General features: G+C 42.0%; 1 pseudogene; it reads left to right on the top strand.

Annotated features, from left to right (window-relative positions):
- The window catches only part of LOC117563119, a 116,994-nt pseudogene that overhangs the window by 81,473 nt on the left and 19,081 nt on the right, over positions 1-16,440 (top strand).

Genomic DNA, 16,440 nt, shown 5'->3' with positions numbered 1-16,440 from the left:
TTCAAGGACAGTTTGTGGATGACAGAAAGATATATCTTGTGTGTAGAAAGGAAGCTTGAGCGTTTCACAGTGTTGGCTGCAACAGAGTACACAAACATTGACTGAATGGAATTTGCATGCACACACACTAACACACATCTTCAGTGTTGACATCTATCATGTCTGCCCTGTCTGTCCACGTTTGATGAGGTCACACCCCAGTCCAGCCCAAAGCCTTCCCCTTTTCCCTGTCCCTGCTTGATGAGGTCACTCCTTTCACTCTGTGAGGAGGTGCGGTCCAGCCAACCTTCAATCTGACCACTGACAGGATGGTGACCGCACCTGACCCAGTCCTATGTAGCCAGTGCAACTTCCTAGGCATTGCACCCCAGCAGTGCACCCCATTGAACCTAACTGACCTGATGTATGTGTATATTTTCTGTGAAAAATCCTCATATCTTCTCTGCAACCAAAATAACTTGCAAGTACCGGTAATACACGTTTTACTTGATACTATTGATAAATACATAGGATCTTGTTTTTGGACAATTACATAGGCAATGAGCAGAGAACATCACCGGTTGGTATATTTCGCGCAATGTAGTTGGTTAGTTAGTTTTGTAAAAATCTTATAAAAAAATGTCTACCTTAGAAAAGCAAGTAAGAGTCGCTGCTCATTGGGCAGAGAGAGATAGAAAGTTTGAGGGGGGGGGACATCTAACTCTGCAATGGTTTATTCTGACCAAATAAGAGTTGGTGATTGTTGGAACACAGGAAAGACATAACCAAGTGGTGAGTTCTGTTCTGTGAGTTTGGTGTCACACTGACCTGCACGCATATATTCCCAGTTGTTGGGCTGAATGTAGCCGGATAAAGAATTTACCCGATTACCTAACCCTCAAACATTTAACCATAAACTTCATTTTTGAAGGAAGCACGAGATGAGGTGGTGGTACCTACCGCTGCTTGTGTGTACGTTTAGATTAATTTATACTGTATGTAACAGTCAAATAGCGAAGCCATGTGAAAGTTTAGAGGTTAATGCTCTCTTTTTATAAACGCCAAGGTCACCTTCTCCATATGAATGTCTTTCTCACCCTCTTTTTGTCACCTTATTATACACACATCTCTCTCCCTCCCTCTCTCTGCCCTCTCTGTCACACACACCTCTGTCTTCCTAGCTGTGAATCCTGCCTGACCTTTGTATGGAAAAATAGGCCTGTCGCATGGCTCTCTGTTCTAAAGAATTCACAACATTCATCCCCTAAGATTATAAGCGTCATGTGCACGTGGGAATGTGTATGTAGGTGCCAGGTCTGTCAGTGTGGTTAAATAATGTTTAAATGTATTCTTAATCTATATTTTGGCACTGTATACAATTTGTCGTTTGACTTCCATGTATCCTCCTCCAAAGGTTACCCAGACAGAGTTTTAGTGACAGGCTCCAGAAAGCCCCTGTAAACCCAGCAGCTTTTTCCAGCAGCTGGTGCTCTCTCCTTGGCCTTGATCACCATCACTGCCCCTTCCCTGGGTGGACACACTCATGCCTGCTCACACACACAAATGTACAGATTTAGGTAGATAAGTGTAATAATCAAAGCCATAACATCTAAAAATGTCTCCAGTGTGACGGGCCATACTGATCGATTCATCCAGCAATTTACATCTATGCAGGTGTGTTTGTGTAAGCCTACAACATGTTGATTATTTGACCAAACTGAAGGGTTCCACCTGTGCATCTGCTCATTTAACATCAATGCAAAACAACAGTCCCAAGTCTCTGAGTGTCACTTTATGTGATTGTGGAAGATGAAAAACTGATTCAGTTGTAGTGCGTGTTGACTGATTGTATGCATATATAAGCAAGCCTATATGGAGAAAATGGTACAGTACCTTTGTGTGCAATGTTTGCCTGGCTTATTTGTCCGTGTGTGAATGTTTTAAACCAGGAAAGAACAACACAGGATATTATGTAATAGTAAATATAAGACGATATCTGGTCTCATATCACCATTTAAATATCATTGTTTATATTATTTCCCTGCCCAGACAACTAAGGTTTATCTTAAACATGTAAAGTTTGTAGCATAAATGTCCTGCAACAAACTTTGATAAATACACTCCCACTCACTCACACATACCCTGAGATGAACTGCAGCTTAAGTGTAGTGTTTACCAAATAACACCTTGTGACTGCAGACCCTGGCACTGCTATTACACCAATTGGACAGTTTAGTGACAGAAATGTCTTTCCAGGTCTCCATCGGGATTTTTGCCATGTCTTGCTTTATCACACACACACACACACACACACACACACACACACACACACACACACACACACACACACACACACACACACACACACACACACACACACAATGTATTATCCTGTTGTCCTTTTTATCTTTCCGTCTCCTCTGTAAAGCTGGTTGGTGGGTTGAGCAGGGGGTCTGTGGTCAAATTGTCCGTTTCCACACTGTGTTCTGCTGTACCTGCTGACAGAGCTATCAGATAACTTAGCTCCATCCCTCCCGTCCCTGCTGGCTACGTAAGTATGTGTGTGTGTGTGTGTGTGTGTGTGTGTGTGTGTGGGGGGGGGGGGGGGGCAGGGGGGCTCTTGTTTGTGAGTATATGAGAGCATTTTAAGTTCCTTGATGTAATTGGATGTTATATATGCATTCTTTTCATGGGTTTCCATTTTTTATTTATGATGATTTGATTTTGCATGCGATATTATACATAAACACACACTCAAGTCAGTGTGCTGCAGCTGGCCACAAACTGACCATAGCTCCCTCTGTTGGCTAGTGGTGAACTACATTCTCTATATCCCTCTTCCCTGCGTTGGCAGCGTTCTTTCCCTTCACAAAGCAGAGTTCACTGTTGTTTGTTCTGTGAAATGTACAAATAGCTTCTGTTAAGTTTTTCTTTGTGTTTTGTGGCAATCATTCACTTCAACCTTATTACCTTAAACCTTCAAAAAGAAAGTGCTATTTTTATTATAAACAGAATATTCATAATTAAGAATATCATTTCAGGGGCTTTGATAGTTGTAGCTTTAGTCAAGTAATATGTGTGTGACTGGCACATGCGTGTCGATGTGTGGCCTGAGGTCAGCTGCTTAACTGACCGCCTCCTGAATTTGTTAAATACTGTTTTGACCAGCACTGACACACACATATACGCACACACTGCCCTGAATGAACTTGCCGTGGCCTATCGAGTGCTGAGATTGATGTCAGTGAGAGTTGCAATGGATAATTCTTCCACAGATGTCAACAGGCTGCCACCACGGGGTCAAAACACACACACAATTGCAGACAATAGACAAGAGTGAAAGATCAGCAGAGGACAAAAGCCTTCACATAGTTACTGGTATGGGAAGGCAATGCAAACAAAATCATTCACACACACACATACATAGAATAATAAACTATGATTGTATTCTAGATTGTGACTTGGCTGGGTGTTTTTATTTTATGGTATGTATTTTATCAACAGTCTTGTACAAATCGTGGCAATCAGATTGCCATGGAGTCGCCACACACATAAGTACACACAGGGTATTTCCCTGGCTTTTTACTGTAATAGCTTTGTGTTTAAGAGGTTTGCGTGGCAGCTGGGTTTGTCCAGTGAGAGAGAGAAGTGGCCTTAAGGGGTCACTGTCAACATACACACCGACTGAAAACCAATCAATAGTCAGGGGGGCGGGGTTGGGGGTCAGGGAGGGAGAGAGAAGAGAGAAAGAGCTGAGGTTGATTCAGGGTTCAACTAGAGTCACTGAGATTCTGTGAGGATCTGTGGGTTCATGTAGAAGATGCAGAAGCTTTAGGAACACATGTGGAACAGACTGTATGCACAGCTCCGTTAATTAATACGTGTGTGTGTGGTTTAGGATTTAAGTGTCTTAACATAACAATTATTTCCTATTTACATAACAGAGAACAGCTTTTTAAAGCATCTCTCTCGGCACGTATGCAGACTGAAATGTGATCCTCATATTTGATTCTTATGCTGTTTTTCATCAAAGACATTGCTGTTTGTACTAAAACTGATTGACAGTGTTGTAAAAACTCTTTTTAACACAAACTGCATACATGCATAAATTACAAAATGAGGAATTCAGGCAAAATGTCATTGAATGTTTTTAAAAGTAACGTAGAAAAAGGCCTCCATGAACACGATCAGTTCATCACAGACAGGCTTTTTGATTTATCTTTGTGCAAGTCACATAACAGTGTTTTCAAATGTTTGTACTGCAGCTCTGAAATGTTTCAATGTGCGAATCTCTCCCCAATGTTTCTAAATGGAAATGGAGAAACTGATTTTTAAATCTTCAAAACATATTATTTTTAGCAAAACATTAATATTTCCTCACAGATAAGGAAATTGCAGATGCTTGTGTTTTCATCTATTTGTGTGTGTGTGTGTGTGTGTGTGTCAGAGAGGGAGGTTTTGGTAAAGGATTTGTTTGCCCAGTAGTGACGGCAGCATTGATTCACACTCATCTTTGTCGATGCTTATAAGCCCCTGGATACATCATAACTGTGTGTGTGTGTGTGTGTGTGTGTGTGTGTGTGTGTGTGTGTGTGTGTGGGTGTGGTGTGTGTGTGTGTGGTGTGTGTGTGTGTGTGTGTGTGTGTTGTGTGTGTGTGTGTGTGTGTGTGTGTGTGTGGTGGTGTGTGTTGTTGGTGTGTGTGTGTGTGTGTGTGTGTGTGTGTGTGTGTGTGTGTGTGTGTGTGTGTGTGTACATCAATACCTCTGTGCAAATGTACGAATACAATAGATACATCAGTATGCGTGTGTTTTTGTGTATATGTTCCTTTCTTTGTAGTCCATGTGGTTTCCCATTTAATATATAAATAATAATATCTTAATTCCTGAAAAGAGCCTTAAAGCTTATAACACATTCTGCTCACATTCTCTGGGTCAAAACAAATTAAATAATGACCATACTTCCTGGCCAAGCAATACTCTTTAGTTATTCTGCGGTTAACCATAAGGACAGGTTTGAAACATTTGACTTGTTTGTTAATGTGTGTGAGAGCGAAAGACAGAGAAAGAACTTGTAGTTTCGGTTGCACACACACGCACGCGTACACACCAACATCAAAGCAGAGATTGGTTTCAGGAAATGTTTTATTATCTCTTCTCTTTCAAAGCTGCTAATCACAACTCCTCTCTTTCATCTTTGCGTCCCCCCTTTCCACCCCTCCAATTTCTTTCTCTCTATCCCCCTCTCTCTGCCACACTCTAACCCTCCCTCCTGTGTGCAGAGGTATCTGAGCGCTGGAAAAGTCAGATAGAAAAGACGAAACATGTGGAAATAAACAGCAAGAGTAGATCTGAGTCCCCCTGTAGATTCCACTTTTTCTCTTTTTTCATTCTCCTGTCTCCTCTCTCTGAGGCTAAGGAGCAGTAAGATGATTCTCCTGGAGAATCCCCATCACCCCGACAATTCCCACATTCAAAGTTGTTAGAAATATTGGAAATACTGGGAATATACAACCTGCAGGTGGCGAGGCAGCATGGAGCTCGACAAAACAGCAAGCAGCGGGGAAACCTCGTCCCAATCATTCCAAAATCATTCCACAACAAAGGACAAGGGCCTCGGAATTGCCATAATCCCGTATTTTACTGCTGAGCTGAGATGGGCTCTGCTGTACTGTGTGTGTGTGTGTGTGTGTGTGTGTGTGTGTGTGTGTGTGTGTGTGTGTGTGGTGTGGTGTGTGTGTGTGTGTGTGTGTGTGTGTGTGTGTGTGTGTGTGTGTGTGTGTTGTGTGTGTGTGTGTGTGTGTGTGTGTGTGTGTGTGTGTGTGTGTGTGTGTGTGTGTGTGTGTGTGCGTGTGCGTGCGTGCGTTTGCAGTGTGACATTACTCAGGCTTTAGGGTCAAGCTTACATGTTTTCCTTTGATCTGGCAATTCCTTCAATTTTATTAGATCCATTTTGTGTTTTGCCTGAAAAGCGCTTTGCTACATGACTTAAAAAGCTTTGTAACTTTGTTACAGTTTTTGAAATACTATTTATATTTACTCCTTGTCTTTGTTTGTATTGCAGGCACACGATGAGAGAAACAAAGAGCATCGGAGAGACACTTTTGAGAAAGGTAGGCTGATCAAGAGACAAAGAATGAGAGAAAGAAGAAGAGTGGGATGGCTTTAAATCTTTACCTCACCTGTCTCTTTCTCCTCTCCGCTCCCTCCTTCCCTCCCTCTCTCTTCCCTTCTTTGTCTGATCCCTCCCTCTCCACCTGCTCTTCTCCCTTTCTCTCTCACTCTCCCTCTTTGCCTCCACCCTTCACTCCGCCCCTCCCCTCAGCCATTGGTCAAGCATCCACCAATCACAGCAGGAGCGGGGCCTGAGGGACTGCATATGCAAAACGCTGCTTAATATTCATGAGCTGCTATCGGGGCTTTAAGTCGTTGATTAGGACAGCGGCACAGCTTTCCGTCCCAACTGCCTGACTGGCTGGCTGTGTGTACCTATAGCCCCTCTCCCTGGCTCTCACATACACACACGGCGCACACACAGACACGCTCCCTCACAGCTACACACACCGATCAGAGCAGGCAGCGCAGAGCCTGGTAATTGTATTGCTCTCTCCAAGCGGAAGGAAGGACCAAGAGAGAGGAAGACCGGAGAAAGAAGAGGAGGAGAGATATAAAAACTTTGCCTTTTTGAATTTTGTTTTTTTCCTGGAGGAGGTTGACTTGACAATGACCAGGCATCGCCGATGGAGTCGGTAGGACATCCGTTATCCGAGTGTTTTTTAATGCACTCTGAACAAGAGTAGGTACATTTAACCTTTTTATCTTATCCTTTCATTCTTCATTCAACTTGTCATTGTCATGTCTTTCATTGTGTGTGAGTGTGAATGTGTGTGTGTGCTGGTATGCAGCGGAGGTGGCCGGCACCATGTCAAGGTTGTTTCTGCTGTCAAGTAGCACGCGTTCACTGTCTGTGTGTGTGTGTGTGTGTGTGTGTGTGTGTGTGTGTGTGTGTGTGTGTGTGTGTGTGTGTGTGTGTGTGTCAGTGTGTATGTATGAGTGTGTGTGTCAGTGTGTATGTATGAGTGTGTGTGTGTGTGTGTGTGTGTGTGTGTGTGTGTGTGTGTGTGTCAGTGTGTATGTATGAGTGTGTGTGTGTGTGTGTGTCAGTGTGTATGTATGAGTGTGTGTGTGTGTGTGGCTGCAGTATCCGGACAGCAGCTCTTACTCAGTGGGTAGAAGAGTGGAATTTCTGTTTCTCCACCTGGGAGCGAGACACACACTCACACACACCTGCACATACACACTCATTAGTAAAATAGAGACACAGTTTCTCCTTCACTTTTTCTGTTTAAAGACATTCTTTTACTTTGACTCAAATTGTTCTCAGGACAAAACAGCAACTCAGTCAGAGTATGTCTTCCTGGGTTTATGCTTGAGCACGCATGTTTTTTTATGTGTGTGTCCAGGCAGAGAATCAGAGAGGTAACAGGGCATTGAGGTTACGGAATAACGGGAGAGACGGGAGGAGAAGGGCCCATAAGAGAGGAGGGAGAGGAAAGGGGGAGAGCTGCGCTCTTAAATGCCAGAGGAGGTAGAATTTCAGACGGGCAGCTCAGCGTGTGGCCCCGCACAGGAATTAGAGACAGACACACACACACAAACAAGCGAGTGCCGCTGAGCTGCTCCTTTAACCAATGCTTTGCTCTTTTAAGTGAATGTTGAAGACGCTGCTCAAAATGCAGACTAACTGATTGGCAGAACAGACAGCAGTGTGTGTGGTTGGGTAACTGCCATGCAAGCTGCGTTTCATAAAAATGCACACAAGGACAGATAACTCAAAGCAAATATATAGCAATAAACATACACTTTTTCCTTTTTCAAACTTCACAAGGTAACACATGGATTGGAAGTGATGAGTGTAATTCTGCAAAGAGAGTGCAGTCGCTTGGGATGGGTGAATTCACTGATGGCACTGACACTGTCAAAATTGCATTGCTTTCAATAAATGCCAGAATTTAATTGTAAATATGTATAGAAATTAAAATACATATATAAGGCGTATTTGTCGTAAGTGGACCTGGCATGATAATGCATACATATAAATGACCCTTATAACAGCCTCAGTGTCTTCACGGTAGAAAGTCGGAGGTGGAGACCTGAAAGGTAAAAGTCAAAGCAGAAATGATTTTCTGATGTGTTTCCTGAACAGGACATTATTGACATTTTTAAAGAAAACTGACATTATATGTGAACTTTGAATCCGGCTCACGTTTGTATGTGTGTGTGAGTGTTTCATTTACAAAAAGAGAACCTCTCACCTACACAGTAAGAGGAATACAAAGAACAGCTGGCTTAATATTACAGCTTCAAATTGTCTTTGATCAATATAAAAAACGTTTTATTGGTAGTTTGTTTCAATTATAATTATGTTTACAGTAATTAATAAAGATATACAAACGCCTTAAGAGTTATTCCTTTAGCACAAATGTATATTTATTGAAACTTCAATAGTATACCAAGAAAAACACCTTAAGAGGAGTTTTTATAAATCTGGCTTTTGGTGCGTTTGAGGTTTTGATCTGAGCAAAGTCTCTTTAGAACAATCTTTAATATTGAGCAAGCCAATGTCCTTTGTAAATCAAATGACTTGAAGACGAGCAAAGTCTGATTCCAGAATACTTTCGACGCTAAGAAGCCCTCTCACTGTATCTGAACAGAGTCTGGGCAATGCTCCTTCCACTGAAAACTGTGTGGTGTATTTTAGGAACCAATAGCAAATGAGGTGAAAAACATTAAACAATGTTTTCTTATTGTGAATGAGAAAAGAAAAGTGACTTCCTCTGTCCAGGTTATGGAACTTTTGAATAAGTGTAAAATGTAAGAACTCTGTTTAAAAATCAAGCACAAATATGTTGACGGAAAAACTCTTTGATATCAGACGGTTATCAGTGGAATGTGCTGCTTTACTTTTCCGTGTTACTGCAAGTGCCCGTAATCTGAACCGCTCTCTTATATTTTAGAAATCCTTTGGCCCTTTTTTCGCATCTGTCTGACTGTCCGCTCCTTCATCCATTCATCCGCCCACCGTTCTCTTTTTCTCTGCTCAGGCTTCCCTTCCTTTGCTCTCAGGCACTGCTCTTCTGCACTAATTAAAATATTAGGGATAATGATCATACCGATAATAATAATAATAATAATAACAAGTACCGCTTAAGCTGTTAACATAATTGCATTCCCCTCATGCCACCATATACATACCATTTGCATATCATTAAGATATATTTCCTACAGTGACTTTAGTGACATTTGGGGGTTTTTGTCAGTGGGTGTGAAGGAGACGGGGGCTTCAGCGGCCGAGCTGATCGTTCAGTCAAAGGTTTGCAGCGTGAGAGACGAAGAGAAACACAAGGCAGCGTACGTCAATTCAGTTACGGTTATTATCAATCGGGATTTTTCTCTAGAAATAATAATTGTATTTCATTCCATAGAAATGGTAGTGAAATCAAATGTTTGGGATTGTAAGTGAAACTCTAAATTAGGTTTTTCGGAGGAATAATTCAAATTCATCAAACTAAATTAATACATGTAAAAAAACGTGACAAAATGTTTTAGTTCTTTCGATTTTTGTATCGTTTATTAAACAGATTTAGTGATTAAATGTGTGCACACAAAAGCGCTTCATTTCCACCCTTCAAGTATTACTCCTTGTGTCAAGAGAGCACTGAAAGCAATGCAACAGACACATTTCAATGTTTAATTTTAGTTTAGTTTAGTAGTGCACAATCATTATCTTAAAGATTTGATTATGATTTGTTTAATTTAGATGAAATAATTTATTGAAAAATCTCATTCTTGAAACTTGAAGGCTGAGCGTTCGTACACTCTGTTAGTTCAAATATCACTAAGGACCATTCAACCAAAACCTTAATAGTGCAGCTTTGTAATACATGTGTAGTCTTTACAACAAAAAGGCAAAGATCACTTTACTATTGTCTGAAACTGTTTATTTGAAATGTATGAATTCATGCAAATGAAAACAAAAATGTGCTTGTTTCTTGTCAAAGCAAATTAAGAAGATGCATCATATCGTTCAGTCTCTCGTGCACTAATTTTCTCAGGCCATGAGGGAGAGAAAGCAGTAGAGAGGGAAGGGGGGGAGAGGGAGAGGTAAAGCTGACTGGAGGGAGGGAGGGACAGGGGGGGACCAAAGAGAGATTGCGTAAATTAAAATCCTTTTAATCTCCTTATAAAATCATTTACTTAATTCATCTGTCAAAGCATGTCAATATGTGCCGCACTGATTTGTTGGCTGTGTGAGCGTGTGTTTGTGTGTGTGTGTGTGTGTGTGTGTGTGTGTGTGTGTGTGTGTGCACATTTGCATCTGTTTGTAGTCATGCATGGGTTGCCTGCCTGTCCACATTTTGTGCGCGTGTGTGTGACCCATTGGTGGCCTGTGTGAGGAGGTGTTGTACTTATTTTTTTCGCATCTGTTTGCCTGTCCATCTGCATTCGTAGTCAGTAAGTATATGTATAGTCAAATATGCACAAAAACACACACACACACACACACACACACACGCACGCACGCACACACACACGGCAGCCTCTCTCTCAAGTAAAGGGTCCGGGCATTCCAGTGGTAATTCAGTCCGTAAAGAGAGAGAGATGCAATGAGAGGGACAGACCGAGCGAGAGGTGGGAAGGAAAGGGGGGGGGGGGGTTGCTTTTGTCTGACACCAGCACTTAGGGGTCCGCTGGACACACAGCCACGCATGAACGCACACATGCATGCACACATATATGCGCACAAACACACACATCCTCACACGTTTGCAGCTTAAAGTGACCAAATTGTGGCAAAAATGCAATTACACATTCATATGCAGATGTTTCAGATACACAATCACACACTTTAGTACAGCCTTGATGATGTGAATTTCTCTGGTTTATTCTCGATCCATCAGTTCTCGCGTGTGTGTGTGTCATGGGTCAGTGCCGGCCTTCATGTGTTGAAAGAGCAGTAAGAGAGACTGTCCCAGCTGTGACACACACACACACTCACTGCAATTAGCCATTACACCACACCAGCGGTGAAGCTTAACGTGTGTGTGTGTGTGTGTGTGTGTGTGTGTGTGTGTGTGTGTGTGTGTGTGTGTGTGTGTGTGCACGTGTGTGTGTGTGTGATTGAATGCCAAAGCGCTGATTGAAAGAAGAGAGAGAGTGATATATAGTGAGAGTCAACGCCGCTCATCTCTTCCCATCTCTTATCCTTCCCCCCCTTTCCCGCTCTCCACGCCGCTCATTCCTTGTGTTCCGTCATCCATACATCAAAATGTGCATTCATTTATTATTACTTTAACACAATCTATCAAATCATTTGTTCTTTGACTAAGAATTACTCTTCCTACTGCGGCATACTGACTTTTCTATATCGTTAAAGCTTAGAGCGATTCAGAAAAAAGGGAGTCTTCACACGTTGCAGATTTCCACTTGAAGAGTTGAGTGCGTAATGTCATTCTTTTTAGAAAATGTAACAGGTATCTTTTTGATTTGAGAGAATATTGACTTTTCATAATTTATTTTGTAATAGTTACTATCGCTATTGCGGCATTATTATTTTTTGTGAAGGAGTTACCAAATGTTAGCTGTCCACAGGGTAAATTAATGAGCTGCGCTTAAGAACAGGAGAACGGGGTGTGTGTGTGTGTGTGTGTGTGTGTGTGTGTGTGTGTGTGTGTGTGTGTGTGTGTGTGTGTGTGTGTGTGTGTCCATAGTGTCGTGCTCAGGGCCTCTAATGCTGCCTCTCATTCCTAATGGGAGGAGACAGCGGAGACTGGGCCACAATAGAACAGATTTAGACGGAGAGGTGCTGTGTGTGCCTGAGAGCGTGTGTGTGCGCAAGAGTGTGTGTGCATCAGTTAAAGAGGATCGAGAGAATGATGCAGGTTCAAACGCCTTGTCTGTCTTTTGCACTCTTTTTCTGTTTTGCTGTTTCTCTCTTCCTGTGTGTCCGTGGGGAGAGCCCTATAGATTGTCTGGTTGCATAGTCCCCCCCCTCTTCATGGCCAGGCCTTGTGTAGTATGATTAAATTGTCATTGTTTCGACAGTGTGTAAGGGCGGTTCAAAAAGACAAAAGGGGAAGAATACAGTAAAAAGGGATATGGAGAGATACTAACAGAGAGAGAAATGAATGACCATGCCGCCTTCCGACTGACAGTGAAATATTCCTCGCCTCATCCTCCCATCATGCTTCATGTGTGTGCCTGATGGGGAGAGAATGACAGGCCAGCCCCCCCCCCACCTCTCGCTTTAGAGGTCTACCTTTTTCTCTTTCGGTGTTACTGTGCACTTGTAATTTACCAACTTTATCAAAGCCCCCGACAAGTAAACTCAACTAACACACAAATATAGCACCAGCTAAACTTAATACATCTTAGTTTCAGCATAAACCGAAAAGTAACAGCGCGGGGGGGGGGAGTTATAAAGTTAAAAGAGGATATTTCTAACAAAGTATAACAAAATTGCTCAATAACTGATCATTTCCCCCAAACTTTGATAAATATATTTTCAAAACAGCATTTTTTTTAAAGTTAGGTTATCAATTTTACTTACTATATTTAATGTGTCTTGCTATTTTAAAGACTTTTTGTTTATACAATTAAAACCTCTCGTAATGCAATTAAAATGCTACGCGTATTGTTAGCCCGCTTGTGTAAGATTTAGATAAGATTTGAATATGTAATGTATCATGACGTTCCGTTTCCGGCGTGTTTTTGAGGAACAGGAAAGGTCTTTTGTAACAACTAACAAACAGCCCGAGTGTGTGTGACTGTTTCTGTGCTTCTCAAGTCCTCCCAGCAGTTCATGTCAATCACATGTCCACACACAAGTTGTGCTCTTGACATTTTAAAACTAGTAGCGCATTTCATTTCCTTATTTTTATTGAAGTTCGGTGAAATATTTTATAATAAGCTTTAGCTTTTCAAAAGTATCAATGTGGTTTCAAATAGGGACACATTAGACCTTTTTTTTAAAACCAAACTGATAACGAACATACCTGACTGAATGAAACAGATTCAACTGCTTTTTATTTTTAGAAGTGCTGAAATGGCCACAGCTTAATTTTGTTAACCTTTTCAGGTGTGTCGTGGCACTTTTTGTCCTCAGTAGGTGCGTTCCTCTACGCAGCTGAAATGCACTTTTCTTGACCTCGGCAGATAATTCATTTCCTCTTTATCCCCTTCTTCCCTCACCACTCAGCCCCCCCCACACACACTCCTCCCCTCCCTCCCCACATGCCCCTCCCTCGTGGGGCTGTCACCTTTCTGCACCCGCTCAGTCCCTATTAAGGCCGACAGCCCATCTGCCGCCTGCCCCGCTAACAGCTCCCGTCGCTAACGCTAAAGCGCACACATATCCACATCCACTCAGACACACAAAGGGCTGCAGCGCCGAACCCCACTTGCCCTGATGAACGTGCACGCCGGGAAACATAGTCACACACATTTCTATATTAGTATGTTTATGCACCCGGCATTTGGTATTATTACTTTAATGTCTACCGACACACACGAATGCATGCACACACACTATCATATTTTGACAAATGACAAAAGATGTCATTATTTTATCACACATGCACATATTTTTAACGACTTCCTGACATAGTCTCAGGAATATCTAACAATAGAACATGTGCGTTCTTATCTCATCTCCTTTATAGCACAAGATTAGTAATACAAATAGAGCCACAGTTGTATTAAAATCTAAATTAGAAAAGGGAAATATAAATTATTTTTTATTTTTCACGCTGACTGTTCTGTTTGGGCTAGAGGACATCAAACTGCCCCAACTAGAGGGGTAATTAGGTAGGGCAGTTGCAGCCCTGTGTGTGTGTGTGTGTGTGTGTGTGTGTGTGTGTGTGTGTGTGTGTGTGTGTGTGTGTGTGTGTGTGTTGTGGCATTTTCTTCCTTCAGGGATAGGTGCGTTTTGCATTAGCAAGAATGGCAACTGTCTCATCAATCACTGCATCACCATGTCACACACACACACACACACACACACACACACACACACACACACACACACACACACACACACAGTGTCATGGTCATTCTGTTCACAGATGGGCCAGCAACACATGAGCGAGTCACTGAGCATCAGAAAGACACCCGCGATCTCCCTACTTTTACACAATTACAGACCCACACACACAATTCTAGCTTGTGTGTGTGTGTATTTGTGTGTGTGCTGTGTGCTGGTGCTGGTGCTGCTTACATGTAGTGACAGGAGTGTGAAATAGGTCAGGTAGAATCACATAGGTTAATACTCTTCCCCTTTATTCTCTCCTTTTACTTTGTACGCATATATAAATATTTATGACCTGAGCTATTTATGTTGTTGATGTTTAAGTACCCACATGGTTACGACTTAAAATCGTAAAATGTAACTTTTTTCTCTTGCAAGATTTCCTTGCAGCGAATACAAAAGCAAACAGCTGTTTAAAGCCTTAATACAATGATTGTCTGCTCATTTTAAGATGCCTTTTAGCCTAAATGTAATCTTCTTGAATGAATCAAATATCCGATTACCTTGCCATAAGGTATAATGTAAAAAAAGTGTTAGGGGTTAATGCAAGTGGCAGCCTTGAGGGGATTTCGGCAAATTCAAAAAGCATTTTGCAAATACTAATAATATATATTTCATTTCACTTGTTAGATACTTTATATATAGTGATTTATCTCAGAACTTGGTCAACTCAGGTTTTATTTCCAAAAATTAAACCCATATAAATAAGGATGTAAAGCTAAATACCTTCCAATGTTCAATCTATTCCTTTTTTTCTTCTTCTGCTACTTTACTTGTATTAACTTAGTGTGTTGTGATGGCCCGTGGAAGGACACACATTTCACGTATCAGCTTTTATGCAAGAGGAAAGGCAGTGATTCAAACTTACAACATCACGTATCAGTGGTTACTGGGTGTACCTTAGTCCGATCTGAACCCAGGACAAACCCCCCCCCACCCAATAAAAAAGCAGTATTAAGTGTTGCCTGTCTATATAGCATTGTGACACCGCAACCAAAGCCAATAAGTGTCTGAAGCAGCAGCAGCAGTAGCAGATATCGATTCCTCCGATTCACCAGAGTGGAACTAAAACCTACATATTACACACCCTGGCCCTCCACCTTTCCCTGAGCCAACTCAGCTCTGAGGAGGGTGGGGGGGCGGGGGCTGTCAGACGAGTGATTGGTCTGTCTACCTGTCTGCCTACGTGGCCCTCACCTAAACAGCAACCCACACCGGGACAACATCACACACACTTAGGAACACACAGATGTCTGTGCGGTGTGTGTTTGTGGGCTAAACATGTGTCTATCAGTTTGTGACACATACCAACATCCTGCTCTGTTTACCGATACACAACGTCTGAGACAACACACACACAGGAATGTGGTAATGACAGGAAAAATCCAGCAAAACTCAAACAACAACAACTAATATAAAGATAATTAATAAAGATAGTTTTTATTTGTTGCTTAAAGAGCTCTTGATGTGAAGTAATTACTGTAATTACTTTTAATAATAGATTATTCCATTTTGTACATTTAAAATAAATAATTCCTCCCTCATCGGGCACATCTTTTTAGGATAACCAGGCATCATTATTTTTGACACATTTGTTATGTAAAAAACCTAGAAATGCTCAAAATGCAAAGCGCAGGTATGTCTCAAGCGTCACAGCCAGTGTCACTTCAGCATTATTTTAGAAGGATTACTTTAATGCTAGTTGTGTTCCCCACTCTGAATTGGTTTCAGTATTTTCTACATTTGCTTTGCATGGAAGAAAGTTTTCTTCCCAAATGTAGGCCACCCAGCTAATTTGATTGTAAACCCTGCACGTTGTCCTCCTCTTTGACGTCAGCTATAAATGCGCCATGTTATTTAATTATTATATTTTTGGCGGTGCATGATTTTGATTCTGTTGCCTGCGGTGACCTTATCAACCCGGCGACAGCTCCTCCCATGACGACAGTGCCGGTCTTGATTGACAGATCGCAGTCCCTCCTCCGGTGCTTTTACTTTTATATTCCCTCTGTCTGAAAGCCTTTTTGCAAAGCTACAACTGGTAAAACTCCTCTGACGTTACACACAGCCGGGGTGTGTTTCAATTAGCAGCGTGACGCATCCGCCCCATCTGCGCACAGACGGGCGTATTAGACAGAAATGTGTTAACACATTCCTGGACAAAAGTCTTTTGCACAGGTTTAAAGTCAGAGCCCGTCCTCTCTGCCTCCGTCTGTCTGTCTGACAGCTGTCTGTCCGTCCGTCTGTCGTCGCTCTCAGCATGTCGGCCTGTGTGTCTGTTTCTCTACATGTCTTCTGACCTGTCTCTGGCTGCCCGTGCTTAATATTTGCAAACTTGTATACACCGATCAGGTCTTCTGCATCTGTTTGTTATATCT

Source organism: Gymnodraco acuticeps, unplaced genomic scaffold (assembly GCF_902827175.1).
Source record: "Gymnodraco acuticeps unplaced genomic scaffold, fGymAcu1.1, whole genome shotgun sequence".
Lineage (NCBI taxonomy): Eukaryota > Metazoa > Chordata > Actinopteri > Perciformes > Bathydraconidae > Gymnodraco > Gymnodraco acuticeps.
The sequence above is the reverse complement of the archived record's forward strand: the minus strand, read 5'-3'. Positions and strand labels throughout refer to the sequence as shown.